Below are 17,764 nucleotides of genomic sequence, written 5' to 3' on the forward strand. Positions count from 1 at the left end.
GCTCCCTCTCCCCTATTTACCTTGCAATTAAAGTATAAAATCTTAACCTTTTTTTTTTTTAAGGTGTGAACTTTAGGATCATAACACGACTCCTATAAACTCAATTCTCCACTAAATAAATGTTTTTCTCCACTCAAACCCAATGTTCCCTAAAGATTTTCAGAACCTACCACTTAGCCCCAAATTGGGACAGCAGTTGGCTGGAAATTCACAAACATTTCAAACCAGTGGTCCTTACTTTGTTGTGTCTTAGGACTCATTAGAAACCAAAAATAAATAATACAAAGTAGAGTGGTAAGCTTACTTTAAAAACTGTGCTAAATAACTTTTTCTCATTTTAATTATGACTTGGTGGTATACTTTTCAACCTTGGCACCGCACCTCATTAAATGTCTGAAATTAACTATGATTAATGGATTGAAAACATCAGTACATACCAATAAAGTGGGTTCAAAGCTTTTAAGAAGAGTGATTCTTTTTACTCCCAACGATGCTAAAACCAGAACCATTTGTAGAATTTATATAAAGGTCAAATACCCATATTACTTTTTAAGTGCAAATTTATGACACAGGTGGAGAAAACAGAACAATCCAGACAGAAAGTCATATTAATAGACCTTTGTCTCATTTTACTTGCAAACTAAAGGTCTGACTAATACTTTCAATCAAGCTAAAAGCCTTTTTATCCTTTAATTATTTTCCATGAATTTTCCATTTGTCTTTGAAGTCTATCTGTGTTTCCTATTTCATCACCCATTCTTCAAAAATGGTAAACAAGATTCTTTTAGAAGAAAAGGTAGTAAATAAAAATGCAAATTAATTGTTAATATTCTTCCTAAATGTGCAGGCATCTAAGTAGACTTTTTACATTTAACCTGAGGCCTCAGGTTTACTTCTAAGAAGGCAATGTTCAAGCAGGAGTTCCATTTCTTAAGAATTACACGGATACAAACAGACAAGGACAAAAAGATAATCAGCAAAATTTAAAGCAGACAGATGTATCAAGGTGATGAGATTATGAGACTTTCTAACCGGGTAACCAACCACACTCAATGCAGAACATCACGCACGACGGGTATTCCTCTACAACATGCACGGGGACCACAGCCATGACCCACCCACCCTACGGTGCGGGGTCCTAAGGGAGGACTGCCACCGCGCCTGCCACTGGTCAAAAGAAAGATTTTTCTCCCTTTCCCTCCACCCAATAGTTAACTCTGGGCTACAAGAGATACCAGAAGGGAAATGAACTCACTCCAGGAGCTTGCAGGCTACTCTCCCCAGAGCCTGGGGCTTCTGGGTTTCCCTCCCAGTGAATTAAAGAGAAAGAGGATAGGGACCGACGAAGATATGCATTTCCTGATCCCCTTTGCTCAGTACTTCTCCCAACAGCTCACTTTCAGCAGTTTACACTGCTGCTAAAATTTAAGTTATTTAGATTGATTAGAAGGGGCAAAGGCAGGGAAAGTCGGGAAGGAAAATTTTTCTGAACGCGTATTTTAGAAGACGAAAAGTTACATATTCCCTTGCAAGCTCCCCAGTTCTGAATTTACCCGCCGTCTCATCAACTTCCATTAACACGTGAGCTGGCCCCTACTGCTTCTTTGTCGTTTTTAAGGACGCTCTCCGTTTGGAGGTTCGTTCACACATCCACCCTGGCCCCGAAAGGAGGGCCGCGAGCACGGTGGGCTCCAGGAGTTCCCTCCCGGGACCGGCGGGTAGAGAACTTTAATGTCCCCCCGCGCCCCCACCCCCCTACCTTCAGGGTCGGACCATGGCCTCCTATCTTTCGCCGCTTCACAAACACCACCGGCACGTCGGTTTCCGAGGTCAGCTCCGAGAGCGCTCTCTCCAGGCCCCTGGCGTCCTCTGCGGCACAAAAGCAGAGAGGGGCGCGGGTCAGTCTCGCCGCCCCGGGCCGCGGCGGGAAGTGCACGGCGGGGGCGGGGCTTCCGCGTCCCCGACCGCGCCGCCCCCTGCCGCGGCCCGGGGCCCGGGCCCCCCTCCCCGCACACCTGCGCGCGCCGGCCGCAGGGTCCCCGGCCGGCTCCCGCACCCGAGGTCCCGCCGCGCTCAAATCCTGGCGGCCTCGCCGTACCAGACGCCCCGAATCCCGGTAAATCCCCAATGCAGAGAAGCCTCGCAAAGGAGGCTTAAGACAGTCATCTCCACTTCTATAAAACGCCTCCCAATTTAATCTGCCTTTGAACTCTGCATTTATATAGAATGCCAAAAGCCAACTTCCCAGGTTTCTTTGAAATTTGAAACCACGAGGCAAAATTAGGAACACTCTGCCCTCTTAGGATGCTTTCTTTCATTTCAGAACCTTGAAGCCATACAGCAACACACTGCTTGACAGACCGGGAGCTAATGGCCCAATTTTACAAACGGGTGAACTCAGGTAGGCAGTGAGTCAATGATAGAATTAAAAATAGACTCCAGTTACTCTAACATCATCCGGCCCATTCATGACACAAAAATCACACCAACTCAGAAGCGCTGCTGCTTGACAACAATGGCAGCTAGCACTTCTGCGATGCTTTGCACATTACCAACACTCAATCTTCACAGCTACTCTTTGCAAGTAGGTCCCGTCCGGCCCGTCTCACACACAGGCAGAGCCGGCACGGAAAAGCTAAAGTGCCCGAGTTCAAAGCAGCTAGGTCGTCAGAGCAGAGCCAGGGTTCAAACCCAGGCAGTGCCGTGCACGCCTGTAACCCTGTACGCCCGATACAGCGAGACCAGCCCTGGGTCCCACTCGCAGCTGTCGCGTTGAAGAGCCTGGGGCAAGTCACGTGATTCTGAGCCTCGGTTTCCCCAACTGTAAATAGGGAGGTACGGACATTTTGCCAACTCGGGACTTCCGGGGATTAAATGGTGCGACAATTTCTTAAGAGACATCTTTAAATTATTATACTCCTTTAGTGCTGTGGAGGATCTGTCGATCTATTCGTCACATTGTCATCTACATTCCGACACTCGTACAGTAGGAAATGATACAAACACCCATTTTCTCACGTTTCTGCACACTGTCTCTACAGAGGGCGAGCGGAAGGAAGCCACCAGCCGACAAGGGCCGGCCGGTCTCTCCCCAGCCCAGGCTCGGTTTCCACCGACCCACGCGACACAATGAACGCGGCTCGCAAGAGCACCGCCTTACACCAAGCTTCACCCCTACTCAGACACACCTTAAAACATCCCTTTCCGGGGTTCGAAGCGCACCCGACAGACGGCTGCCCACGTCCCCAGCCTCGCAGCCCAGAGGCTCGCAGCCCTACCCGGGTTTCTGGGTCCCCACCGCTTACGTGAAGGGGAGCGCCGGGCCACCAGGCTCTTCTGGAGGGCGGCCCCCCACCTTCCGCTCGGAGGCACTGCGGAGACACTGCGAGGGACTGCTGCGAACCGAGGGGAAGGGTGGCGGGCTCCCCGCCGCCACGAGAAGCCACGCCCTGCTCGGAGCGGGCGGCCGGGCTGCCAGAGTCAGAATGACAAAGCAGAAATCCACTCCGGTGCAGCCCTGGCGACTACGCCAACGGGCTTAGCGAAGCGAGACCTCCTAATTGGGTGACACCACATCCTCTTCCTGCTCAGAGCGCCCCCAACCCAAGGAAAGAGCAAAAACAACGTAAGAATGTTTGGAACCAGAACGCAGAGACAAGTGTGTTTTAATTAAGCAAAACTGGACCGTGCCCTAAGGCAGTGACTCAGGAACTTTGCTGCCCATTGTGATCACGAGAGGATCTTGAAGAACACCCACGCCTCACTCCCACCCCCAGACATTCTGGGTGAATGGGTATTAGGTGTGACCCGGGCGGGCATCCGAGGGGATTTTGTTTTTGTTTTTAACTCCCTGGGTGATTCTAGTGAACAGCAAAGTTTGGGACCCTTTGCCCTAGCGTAATGGACTTGTCAGTCTGGCAGTTCTCTAAAGGAAATTACCAGGCTTTTTAAAGTAACATCTAGTCCATTCTGACTAATCCTGAAAAGTGACAAATTCTCACCAACACATAACTTCCCCTTACGTCCTTCCTCCTTAACCCACTCAGGTTTTGGGTTGTCACGTTTGTTTTAGGGAAAACAGCATATTTAACTCCAGTCATGCCAAGCCACCCGCAGCTGCCCAAGTGAGCCATGCTCTCTCATACTTCCTGCTCTTACTCCTATTCTTACTCAGCACCTTGGATCAGTAGGGAAGTAGGAATATTTGCTGAATAAATAAACGAATGAATGAATGTCTCTCCCACCGCTTTGGATATTGGCCGACTGAAGCACACAGGGGTGAAAGGGTTGTTGGTTTTTGAAGGCTGCGAGAAACCACACCGTCTCTGAGGTGGCAGGCAACCACAGTTCGCTCCTTTGAGTTCATTCCAAGGCACGGTTGGAGGCTTGGTGAACACACACGCACTTGTGCAAACACACATACACACACTCACGACGCACATGAATGGAGGTACTCTCCTTGCATGGTAGTTGTTTGCCTAAGTGTGTGCCTCACCTGTTCTGGGGTCCTTAGAACAGAGTATGGGTCTAGCACAGGTGTCCAGGAAACAAGGAGCAAAGGAGAGGGAAAGAAGCCAGGGCTCCCAGGTGGAAAACAACATTTCCTCCTGGCTGCTGTGCCCACCTCTGTTAACTGTCTTATATGCCTTAGCTCAGTTAATCGACACGATAATGTCCCATGAACCAGGCACATAAACTCCTCATTCCTGTGATGTATAGAACCTACAGCTTCTTTCAAAGGTCAAGATAGAGATGGACTTTAAAATCATTTCACTTGAAATAATGTACTAAACGCAAGCGATAAGGACTGATTTTTATGATCCTTATATGACAGGTCAGCGTTGCCATAGTTAGTATCTTTGAATAGCATACCAGAAAAGGCTAGATAAGGCATTTTAACTTCACACTGTTCTTAAGTGAGCAAATTATAGCACAAATACGTAGAGTAGCTCCATGTAGTTGTTTTTTTTTTAAGTTAAACAAATCGCCACTTAAAAAAAAAAAAACCTTCATGTTTCTTTCAAACCTTTCTTGCTGCAATTAAGGGGCCAGATGCCTTACCCTTGTCACAAAATAGAGAGAACTCCAACTCCTTAGTTATATTTAGTTTCCGGGCAGTGGAAGAAGTACCTCATCTCCCACCATTTCTCATCGCGCAGCATTTGTTTCAGACATATGTCTTACATCTCTTGACTGAGCTCGTGTTATTCCCTGCCTAAAATAATCTACCCTCCCTAAGGCCTATTCCTTCAAAGCTCATCTGAAATGTCATCTCCTCTGGGAGGGCTTCCCTGATTCCCACCCAGTGTTGATAGCTCTGTCCCTATTCTGAGATCCCAAATACCTAAAAATCATTATAAATCATGTATATCCAAGAGGGCTTTAGGAAGGCAAACCCTTGTTTGACTTATCTTGCTACATATAGTAAGTACTCGGAAAATGCTGGAAAAGACCCTCTCCATTCCTGAACTGTCATCTAAGCACACTATAAACAGATCTATTAGGGGTATTAGATCAAGGGTCCTATTGCACTAAACTATTGTTCCTCCTACAATAAGTTTCTCACACACACACACCACCACATTGAGCTAGAACAATCTTTCTGACACTCAACTCTTCTCCGCTCAAACCTTGTCACTCTATAGGACCCTCAAAATAAAGTCCAAACTCCTCAATTGTACTGACTTGGCAAGGCCCACCCTTGTTAAACCCAGCTGTCCACATATTCTGTACCCTACTTACATAGCAAAACACCACTGGAGAAAACAGAACTTAAAAGTGATTTCGCTTTAAGGTCAAGACCACAAACTTCCATGTGTCCCCAAAGCTTCCCAGCAGTCCTTTACATCTCTGGTATACTTGTTTTCCTAGTTTCCAAAGTAAATATTTCATACTTCTTCCCCTTTTGTCAAACCTCTAATATACCTACGCCTTGCCATTAACTCATGACTTGCTTGCTTTCTTCTTTAAGAAAACAGAATCAGTCAGAACTCAACCACCAAGCTGCCATACTCCCTGCCTTCACCCTCATTTAACGAAGTGTACTCCACCTGTGTACAGATTCTCGTCTCTTCTTGCCTTCTCAGTCTTCAATAACTTCATTCCTGAAATTAGCCTCCCTCTCTGGCATCATCAGTTTCTTCTCTACCTGATAATTCCCAACATCATACACATGGTAGTTTTCACATTTAAAAAAAAAGTCTCCCATGATCCCCTGGACCCAACCATCATAGTTACTACCCCATTTCATTGTTCCCCTTCACAGGGGGAAAAAAAAACAGCTTTGAAAGAATTCTTTGTACCCTGAAGAAAGAAGAAAGTAGGGTAGGGAGGTCAAGAAAGATCTAAGAATATGGCACTTGAGCTGAGACCAGAATGAAAGGAGGGAGCAAGATTTATGGGGGGGGGGGGGGGCAGGGGGGGAGGGGAATCTTTCTAAGCAGAGGAACAGGAAGTACTAGGGGGCCCTGGCTTGCTCAGTGGGTGAAGCATGGGACTCTTAATCTCAGGTTGTAAATTCAAGCCCCAATGTTGGGCGTAGAGAGTTCTTAAAAATAAGACTCTTTTGAAAAGGAGGAGGAGGGGGAGGAAGAAGAAGAGAAGGAAGAGAAGAAGAAGGAGAAGGAGGAGAAGGGGAAGGAGAGGAAGAAGAAAACAAGAAGTACTAAAGCCCTAAGCTGGAAGCCTGCTTGACTTGTCCGAAGAACTGTGAAGCAAGCAGTGTGTCTAAAGCTCAGTGAACAAGGAAGAAAATGGCAGGTAGTGAAGCCAGAGGCGTAGCCAGAGGTCAGAACCCAAAGGCCATAGGACTTTGGATCTCATTGTAAATGTAATAAGAAGCCAAAGTGTCACAAGCAAGGAGATGGAAATCAGCTAGTTTGTATCTTAGAAGGATTGCTCTGCTGTGTGTGGTATCGACTAGGGTGGGTAGGGACTTAGGAGAAACACAGACCCGCTGGGAGGTCGCTGTTGTGGTCCGAGCCAGAGACAACGAAGGCTTGGATTAGGAGGTGAGAAGAGATATTTGAAAGTAAAGCTCATAAATGCTGCCGATGGGTGGAATAAGGAAGGTAAAAGAAGGAGAACAATCGATGATGACTAAGGAGTTTTAGCCTTCGCAACTGGGTGAATGGGGGCACTGTGGAATGGAAAGGGGGAACACCCAGGGAGGGAGAGGAAAGATAGGAGTGGGGCAGGTGGAAAGCAGTAGTTTGGGACAGATCCCACACTGGTTTGAGAGACCTGTTGTCATCTGAATGGAGATGCTCAGTATGCAAATCTGGAGTTGACGGGAGAAGTCAGAGCAAGAAATAAGAATCTGGGAGTCAAATATAAAAGACATTTAATGCCGTATATGTTAGTTCCCCAGAGAAACGGGACCAATAGAATATATAAATAGAGAGAGAGACAGAGAGAAACAAACTGGCTCTCAGGATTGTGGGGACTAGCAAGTCCTAAACCTACTGGACAGGCCAACAGGCTGGGAAGGCCAGTGGTCCTAATGTTGCAGTGTTGAGTCCAAAGGCAATCTCACTTCCTTTCTCTGCAGGAGGCCTCGGTCTTTTCTCTGAAGGACTTCAACTGATTGGATGAAGCCCACTCATGTTATGAAGGATAATCTGCTTCCCTCAAAGTCTACCGTTTTCAGCGTTAATCACATCAGAGAGTACGTTCACAGCAACCGTCTACACTGGTGTTTGGTCAAACGACGGGGCACCATAAAATTAACCTTCACAGGTGGGACTAGATGAAGTTACCCAGGGAGTTAATATATTTAAGGAAATGAAGATGGTCCGGGAACGCAAAGTGCAAAGGAGGAGAAGGGGCCAGCAAAGGAGCCTGAGAAGAAACTGGAGGGAGGTGGGAGAGAAACCAAGAGAATGTGGTGTCTCAGAGGCCAGTGAAGAAATGCTCCCCGAAGGAGGAAGACCCACTAGATGAGAAATAACGACAAGATACAAACCGAGCCATGGAAGTCAGTCGTTGTTGATTTTTATGAAAACGATGGAGGAAACAAAGCCTAATTAGAGGACGCTCAACCAGAAACAGAAAAAAGGACATGAAGGTAGTGAGGACTGCCAACTCTTTGAAGGAGTTTTGGTATAAAAACACAAAAGAGGGAAAGTAGCTGAAGAGCAACATAGGATCAAGGAGGGTGTTTTGTTTAGTTTTATCGAAGAAGGAAATTACGATAGCACGTTTTTATGCTGAGAAACCAATCTAGTAGAGCGAAATTTGGCAATTTTCAAAGAGGAAAGGAGCAAGAGGAGGTCATTACAGAGGCAAAGTCCTGTGAATGTGCATCCATTGCACAGCGTCGACTTCAGTCAAACCCAGGCTCGATCAGTGACTAGACTGTCCAGTTACTCCGCCTCTCAGCTTCCTTATCCTCTTTCTACAAGACCCTCTTTGGTCCTTCTACCTCTTTATCTCACCCAAACCTGCCCTCCGTCTCTACAGCCCAGCCGTTAGCCTTTTTTCAGTCTCTTTAATTACCTAACCACAGGTCTTTGCTAACTCCCAGCCGTTCATCAGATCTGAGAACAAGCATGCCTTCCCCGAGGAAACTACCCCATGGGTCAAATCCCCCAATGAGGAGCTCCTGTGTTACCATGCATTCTTTCTGCCTGCTACTTATCACAACTGCAGTTATATTTTTATAGACGATTATTTGATCAATGTCGGCCTCCCCCTAGAACAGCACAGCTCAACAGAATTTTCTGTGATGATGAAATGTTCTATATCAGCACTGTCCAACCCACATGTGATTACTGAGCACTTAAAATGTGGCTGGTGCAACTGCAAATCTTAAGTTTTTATTTTATTTAGGTTTAATCCGTTTAAATGTAAGTAGCCACATGTAGGCAGGGTCCAGGATTACTTATGCTCACCACAATGTTCTCAGTACTTAAAACAGTGTCCACACACACAACAAGAACAACAACAGTGCCCACACATAGTAATAGCTCAATAAATATTTCTTGGAAGACTCAATCTGTAAAATGGAGATAATACTAGTTAATTTGTGGATCCCATCTTTTTCAGAGGAAAGGAAAAAAGACTTTACATGGCAACTCTCAGGGGTTCTCAGCCCTCCTACAGAGATGAATTTGCCCTTTTAGTTTGATCCATCCCAGAGGGTAGCGGGGATAACGAATGAGAACTCTTTGGGTGGCCTGAATGAAATAATATCTGTAATATGGCTAGGAGCGTGCCTGAAACATAGTAGGTGCTCAAATGTGGTGGGCCATCAACTTCAAACAGGGAAAACAAATAATGATGTGGGACAATTGGGGAAGGCCTCACAAAGCAAGTGATCTGAGGAATAATGAAGGTAAAAGTAATGGGAGTGGGAGAAATACCTGAGAATGTTTCTGTGCTTGCTGAAAAACCCCTCAGGTATAGAAAGATAATTATCTTGTCCATGGCCACCTAACTAACAATCGGCAGAGCTGAGACTGACACCCGGTCCTTGGCAATTACCACAATGCTGTTCTATGTCTTGAACAGAATTTTTTCTAGGCAGAGGGAGCAATACGTATAAAGGCACAGCTGTAGGAAAGAAATGGTTTCTGCATGAGATGCAGAAGCATAAGCGGAGATGAAACTATCAATATATGTTGAATTCACTTTAGGTTCACAATGCAGCTAAGTGTCTGGTTCATTTCCCTACATTCTCAGTTAATCCTCCGAAATCACCTTAAGGTTACACCGTATGAAAAACTGAAATTTCAGGAAGTTACGAATCTTGCCAAAGGTCACAAAAGAGCTGTGTTGGAGTAAGGATATAAATCCATTGTTTGCCTCACAATTCAGTAATAATATATAGTGAGGTAGGAGCCAGAAAGAGGCGAAAGCATCATGCTATAGGGACACACACCAAAAGACGCACTGGCTTTCTGACAAAGACCAGGGTAGACTTCATCCATGAAACATCTGCCCTGAAAACTTCAAAATCCTGCGTGGAGGACCATGATCTCTGCGACGCCTTCTTTGACCAAACATGGAACTAGTCACCCCTTTATCTCTCACATCAAGCTACATCACAACTGTCTGTTTATGTGTCTGCCATGCGTAGAACACTCATTTATTGAGCACCTCTGTGCCAGGACCTTTATGTTCTCTCGTTAATCAATGCAGTAATGCTCTGGGATATGTATTACCATTTCCATTTGCAGACGAGTAAACCAAGGTTACGTGAGTGACCCAAGCCAGGTCTGACAGCTAGTACAGGATTGCCGTCTCATAGTCTTCTCTCTCCACTACAATATTCTTCACACAGTGCCTTTCCCATGGTAGACTGGCACTAGAGCAGGCTTTCAAATGTGAGCGAAGAGAGTCAAAGGTGTTCTTGTAAACCAGCTTGGGCAGGAGAGGTGGGGAGAGTCTGAATTTGTCAATTTCTGTGATACAAGTACTCCCGCTTTGGCTGATTTCAAGCTATCAACCTGCTTGCAAAATTCCTCAATGTTTAACTACGGCTGTCTTGAGCCAGTAGCAGCAGCTCCAACACACCCCCTGAAGCTCAAGGTCATCAGGTACAAGCTCCTTCCCCTCCTACATTTCCTCTTCACTGCACTTCTCTATTCTTGGGCTTGACTGCAACCTCAGAAGGATAAGGATTGTTCTACCTCTGCTACAGCACACCTTTACCAGAGCCCCACAACCTATTCCAATTCCAAGCGGTGTTAGGAGACCCCACATCCCTTAAACATCCTCTCCCTATCTTATTTATATCCAGGACTATTCAAGCCCTCTGCCTTCAAACATGCCCAGGTCTACTCTTTTGTAAACATCTGAACGAGACCCCACAGCCTCATCCAGCTTTCTACTGACAAGCAGTATGGCCCAACAGTCATGAGAATCTCCTCTGAAGTCACATAGCCTGGCTTGACTGCAGACAAGATGCATGCCTTTAGGCGAGCTCTGTTATCTCTCTGCCTCAATTCACTCAGCTATAAATGGTGATAAATATAGTGACTACACCTCATGTGGTGGCAGTGGAAATCAGATGAGTAAGTAGATATAAAGGGCTCAGAATGTGGTATGTACTCAATATCCAACTTATTATCATCATTATGTCCTTACGCATGGTGTAAATCTAGGAAGACCACAGAGCGGCTAACAGTTTGGATTTTCTCCTTTGACAAATTACTTATTCACTGGCAACAATGTGTTACGCTAGATGCCATTAAAAGCTTAATTCAAGGGGGCAACCTATTCATTTTTCTTTTAATTAGCAGTCTGTGGCTAAGCACACCTTTTTCCGTACTTATCTATCCCCATTACTCAAAACTTGTGCTTTATCTGTCGGAAGAAAAATGTAATTTCCTTAAACAACTTGCTAAATGAAATGGAAAGGACATGAGAACTTCTAAAAAACATTTTGTATTGTATGCACGTATACACATAATGTACATATACTAGAACATGCAGAAATATTCTCTTTCCGCGCTCTACTTGTTTTAGGTCTCTTGGTATCTTATTTCAATTCTAGAGGAAAGAAAATGTTTTTAATGTCGAAAACCACTGGCCAGCAGAACCTCGGGAGATACAGGCTCTAAAGAAGAGTTGCAATCAACTCTCGGATGTCTCGTCTGAAAAAACTGGAGATCAGCCACCCTTACCGCCAGCCAAGGGGTTGTGTGAGTACTCATTAATAGTGATCCATAGCTTTTCGATCCTATGAAAGAACAGCCATACAGTTTATTACCATTGTTAGTTTCTAAATTTTAAACCCTATTAGGTAGTTGATACCAAGAAGAAGATCCCTCTCTAATTTCCCCAAGTGCCAAAATTCCAGAATCCCAAGACAGTTGATGACTACAAGTCATTGGTGGAGGGCTACAGTCACCTCATGAAGTGGCCTTGGATCTTCCCGGTTGGCAACCCGCACTCCAGACCCTGATTTGAACTGAGAGTGATCTATGTCTCATTTACCACCGTAGATGTATTAAGACCAACTTTTCCACTGTAAAGATAAATGAGAACATTGTAGTTCTCCACCAAAATGTTTCTGAACTTCTTAATCTACAGATCCACAATATCTGTAATAATCTTTCAATAATCTCAGAAACTCTTTTGATGCTGTATTGCAATGGGTAAGGCTGGACTACCTCCTACTCCCCTTGATAAGGTTCAATGCTAACCATTACGTTAGTTGACTAGGCCTCTAGTTCAGTCATTGTTCAGTCACTGTTCAGTCACTGGTCTTCCTAAGACAGCAAAGTATTTGCCAGCTCACTACTATTATACAATAACCATAGTATGGTGCCTCTATACTTATGATTTAACTAGGAGAAAGGGGCACCCGGGTGGCTCAGTCGGTTGAGCGCCTGATTTCAGCTCAGGGCATGACCTCACAGCTTGTGAGTTTGAGCCCCGCATCAGGCTCACTGCTATCAGTGCAGGGCTTGCTTCAGATCCTGTCCCCCTAGCTCTCTGCCCCTCCCCCCCCACGTACTCTCTCTCTCAAAAATAAATAAAACATTTACAAAATAAAAAAATAAATAAATAGGAGACAAATGTATGGTTTATATGGAAATTATTATCATTATCTTCAGATGAACCAACCTCAGCTATTCTGTAGGCAAACCCAAGATGTTATTAGCATCACTAACTGGACTCTTGGCTTTTCACTATGCACTTGACTCCCAAAATAAAGGTTTCATTTCCCCGTCTCCTTTCAGCACACATATATGACTAAGTGACCAAATTCTGCCCAATACAACATAAGCAAAATATCAAGTGCAACTTTCAGGATATGTTCTCGAGTGGAAAGGACATGCCCTCGTTCAGCTCTTCTTTCAAGCGATGGCCAAAATTTGGACCCCCCCATCTTGGAACATAAAACGGAAGACAACTGCTGAGGACTGTGGAACATGAACACAGGTAGACTCAACATTGGATCCAGCACTGTGGAGTACCATGCAAGCCCTGGACAGACTGCCTCTATCTCGACTTCTTTTAAGTGAGGGAGAAATGAGCTTATGTCTAGTATCAGCCACTGTCATTTTGGGTCTCCTGTCACATGTGGCCAAACCTAATCCTAACTAAGACACTTATGTTGCATTGTAGGAAACACATTCACATTATAGGATTTTTAAAACTTTTTTTAATGTTTATTTATTTTTGAGAGAGAGGGAGACAGAGCATGAGCAGTGGGAGGGCAGAGAGAAAGGGAGACACAGAATCCAAAGCAGGCTCCAGGCTCTGAGCTATTAGCATAGAGCCCAATGTGGGGCTCGAACTCACAAACCGCGAGATCACGACCTGAGCCGAAGTCAGACGCTTAACTGACTGAGCCACCCAGGTGTCCCTATAGGAAATTTTAAAAAGAAAGAAAGAAAGAAAGCAAAGGAAGAAGAAAAGCCATTCCAAATCTCACCATCCAGATGCAGTCAAGATCTAAGGCTCCCGTTTCACTCCACAGACTTTCCCTGAGTGTTCTTCTTCACCTCACCTGTAGTTCAAACGCTCCCAAATCTATACCTTCCGCTCGCCCAGACCTACATACCTACTATCCATATTGGACAATCATCACATGTCCAACACCAAATTCACCATCTTCCCTGGTCTAAATCCTGTCTCTTCTCTTAACGAATGCTACCACCGTCCTCCAATCTTCATTGCAGAAATCAAAGCGGCGGGTTTGACTTCTTCCTCCACTTCATCCCACACTGGGTTGTGAATGTCTCCCTTATCAAAACTTTTCCCTGACGAAGAACCAGATTTTATTAGCCTGTATTTCTTCAGTGTCTATTACACTGGCAAGATAGATGCACAAAAACATTTGAGGGATTATTCATATTTTGTGTATTTCTTTCTAGTCCTTTTCCTATACTGTTAAAAGCAAGACAGAACTATTCTGTAAAATCGATTTTAAACTCTTGGCTTTTTTCATTAAACATTATGGTACAGAAAATTCCCCCATGCTATTAAAAACTCTATGTGAGTCATTTTTTTAATGGCTGCATAATATTACATGAGTTAGCAGCTTCCCCTAAGCACTGACTGTATATCAAGAACAGTGCTAGGCATTTTACATACATTCTCATTGAATCCCCACTTTACAGATGAGGAAACAAAGGCCCAGAGGAGCAAAGAGCCCTCTACTTGTGGTGACTATGACTAATGATGCACAATAGATAATGGGCCCATGAAAGACAGAACTCATGTCATTTATGTGTGAGAGCAGGCCCTCAAATATTGTTCAAAGAATGAAAAGAATCAACACTTGACTAGAATGTATATCTGGCAATTAAAGAGAGTTTTATCTTGCTTTATAAAAAGCTTAATCTAGGGGCGCCTGGGTGGCTCAGCTGGTTAAGCATCTGACTTCGGCTCAGGTCATGATCTCGCAGTTTGAGGGTTCAAGCCCATGTCGGGCTCTGTGCTGACAGCTCGGAGCCTGGATCCTGCTTCAGATTCTGGGTCTCTCTCTCTCTCTGCCCCTCTTCCACTCACACTCTGTCTCTCTCTCTCTCTCTCTCTCAAGAATAAACATTAAAAAATAATAAATAAATAAAAAGCTTAATCTAAATCTAACTTTTTCATATCTGAGTATACTGGGAAGACATTAATTAAACAGGATGTTAGATGCATTATAAACATTATCCTATTTTTTTATTTTTATTTTTTATTGAATTATAATTAATATATGGTGTTATATTCATTTCAAGTGTACCATATAATTATTCAACAATGCTGTACATTGCCCAATATAGTTTTAATCCCCTTTATCTATTTCACCCATCCCCATACCTCCTTCCCTCTTCTATGGCAACTATCAGTTTGCTCTCTGTACTCAAGAGTCAAACATTATCCAATTTTTTTTTTAAGTTTATTTACTTATTTTCAGAGAGAAGAGAGAGAATGAGCTGGGTAGGGGCAGAGAGAGAGGGGGACAGAGGATCCAAAGTGGGCTCTGTGCTGACCACAGAGAGCCTGATGCGGGACTCAAACTCACAAACAGAACCATGAAATCATGACCTGAGCCACAGTCGGACTTAACTGACTGAGCCACCTGGGCATCCCAACATTATCCTATTTAATCCTTACAATGCAAACAGAGTAACAACACTATCCCATCCTACCTGGTGCAGATTTGAACCCAGGTCTGTGTGACACAAAAATATATTTTCTACTTCTTTATTTAAGAGGAGTCCTTTCACGGGCGCCTGGGTGGCTCAGTCGGTTAAGCGTCCTACTTCGGCTCAGGTCATGATCTTACGGTTTTGTGAGTTCAAGCCCCACGTCGGGCTCTGTGCTGACAGCTCGGGGCCTGGAGCCTGTTCCAGATTCTGTGTCTCCCTCTCTCTGTGTCTCCCCACTTGTGCTCTGTCTCTCTCTGTCTCTCGAAAATGAATAAATGTAAAAAAAAAAATTTAAGAGAAATCCTTTCATAACATGTGTGAGTTGTTTTCTTGAATAGATACTCAGCTTCCCCTGCCTACCTTGCATTCATTCCAAAACAGCAATTTACTTGAATAGAGGTGTATGTGTACAGATTCTTATGTGAATGCTACATAACCACTGGTCTCCATCCTCTTGATCCATCACATAAGGGCAAAGCATACACAATTGGTTCAATCAGCACAGTGGTTATTTCCACAAATAGCACTAAAACAGGTGTAAAAAGCAGTCTGGTCGGAGGTGGGGGGTGTATGTACAGAAGTTAGTGAGGAACACCGTGACCTACAAGATCATAAGCACAGTTTAGATCAAAGCACGGTTCAGCATTAAGAGCCTAGCCTTTGGAGCTGGATTCCCTGGATTTCAAGTTCCAGCTGTATCACTTACTGCTTGTATGACCATGAGCAAGTTACCTGGTCTCTTTGTGCCTTCGTTTCCTCATCTGTGAAATGGAGATAGCAATATCTGCTTCACAGAACTCTGTGATTAAAATAGTTAACATTTGAAGTGCTTAGGGCAGTGGCTCATCGATATTACCATAAAAGGGTTTCTTGCTATTATTATTATTATTATTCCATAAGGAACATGAACAGACAATTCAGATAACTGAGTACAATAAAGGAAATACAATTCAGATCTTTTAAAAACTGCCTCATTAATATCAAAGAAATACAAATTAAAATAAAGCCACATTTTTTTTTACCTCTCAAATTGGCAAACAATAAGTTTGAAAAAGCTCTTATCATGTGGCACTGGGGTGGCTCAGTCAGCTAAGCATCCAACACTCGATTTCCTCCCAGGTCTAGGAGTTCGAGCTCTTGCGTGGGGCTCCATGCTGATGGTGTGGAGCCTGCTTGTAATTCTCTCTCTCTTCCTCTCTCTCTGCCTCTCCAGCATTCTCTCTTTCTCTCCGTCTCAAAATAAATAAATAACTTTTTTAAAAAAGAATATTAAAAAAAAAGTTCTTATCATTTCTTAACACCCACTAACTATGGGGAAAACTGATTGAATTCGTGCAATTATCAATTAGCACACATCATTTAAAAGGCTCTAGATGGGGCGCCTGGGTGGCACCGTCGGTTAAGCGTCCGACTTCAGCCAGGTCACGATCTCGCGGTCCGTGAGTTCGAGCCCCGCGTCAGGCTCTGGGCTGATGGCTCGGAGCCTGGAGCCTGTTTCCGATTCTGTGTCTCCCTCACTCTCTCTGCCCCTCCCCCGTTCATGCTCTGTCTCTCTCTGTCCCAAAAATAAATAAAATTTAAAAAATAAATAAATAAATAAATAAATAAAAGGCTCTAGAAATTTAGAAATGTTAATACTCTGATTCAGATATCCATTCTGGTAATCTGTCTTATGAAAAGAATTCTAAATACAACAAAAACTTTAGGTACAGAGAAAAATATTTCTAACCTATTATTCCATAATAGCAAATAAGACTGGCAACAGACTATTTATCCAACCATAGTGGAATGGCTAAATAAAAGTATTGTATGGAATATTTTATATCAACTGAGAAAATCATTAATAACTTTTAATAACATGCAAAAATATTTTTAAATAATAAAACAGAACATAGGATGCATAAAACATATACAATAACAGTGGTTCTCTCTGGATATAACTACATGTGCCCTTTGTGTTTCATTTTACTGCATTCTGCAAATTCTCTAAAATGAACATTTTTACAGGCAAAATCAAAATGCCTAAAGAACATTTTAAGCCGCATCCGTAAAATAAACAGAACAACCTTCTATGGATCCCCACTCCCTACAGCACAAAGCCTCCTTACTTTTCCACTTTTCTCTCTCATCATTCTCTCTGCCAGGCACTCCTTACTAGATTCAGTCTAAATAAACAAGCCATGATGTTTTCTCATTTGTTTTGTTTGCAGCTATGAATTCCTCACTCGCCCCTTTTTTCCCACCAGGAAAACACCTGTCCAACAGGCTGTCACAAGCACTCTGTGATCCTGCAGCCTTTCCAGACACTGGATCACACTGAAATTAGAGGGGAGGCAGATGGGAACAAGTAGAATGACCTTAACAAATGGGACTGTGCCTTCCTCATCTTCTTTCTCCATCGGTGCTCAGTACATACATAGGTGCCCAAACACATCTGTTGAATGAATAAACATCAGTACCAAAGTGGTAAGGTCTGAGCTAGCCTGGGGTACCCCTGAAGGGGGTCCCTATGGTCTGAGCTAGCCTAGGGTACCATGTTCCTTATGGTACCTCTGAAGGGGTTTTTATTTGTTTAAAAACAGCAACCCCCGGAGAGGCAGCTGGGGAATCAGACAGGCCTGGGCTTGACGCAGCAACACGGAGCAAGTTACTAAAATGCTGAGTATCTG

General features: G+C 44.1%; 1 protein-coding gene across 3 annotated transcripts in view; it reads right to left on the bottom strand.

Moving 5' to 3' along the window:
* TXNRD1 (thioredoxin reductase 1) overlaps window positions 1–3,439 on the bottom strand; it is a 71,705-nt gene extending 68,266 nt beyond the window's left edge. Inside the window, exons 1-2 of one of the 3 annotated variants that reach the window (XM_058741563.1) lie at window positions 3,306–3,439; window positions 1,760–1,869 (exon numbers count right to left, since the gene is read on the bottom strand). The gene's annotated coding sequence lies outside the window, so the exon portion shown is untranslated. Of the gene's footprint in view, window positions 1–1,759; window positions 1,870–3,188; window positions 3,214–3,305 lie in introns of those variants that run through there. The other 2 variants (XM_058741562.1, XM_058741561.1) reach the window with 2 other exon arrangements.
* Between the last annotated feature and the right edge of the window lie 14,325 nt (window positions 3,440–17,764).

The sequence above is a fragment of the Neofelis nebulosa genome, chromosome 8 (assembly GCF_028018385.1).
Source record: "Neofelis nebulosa isolate mNeoNeb1 chromosome 8, mNeoNeb1.pri, whole genome shotgun sequence".
NCBI classification, from domain to species: domain Eukaryota; kingdom Metazoa; phylum Chordata; class Mammalia; order Carnivora; family Felidae; genus Neofelis; species Neofelis nebulosa.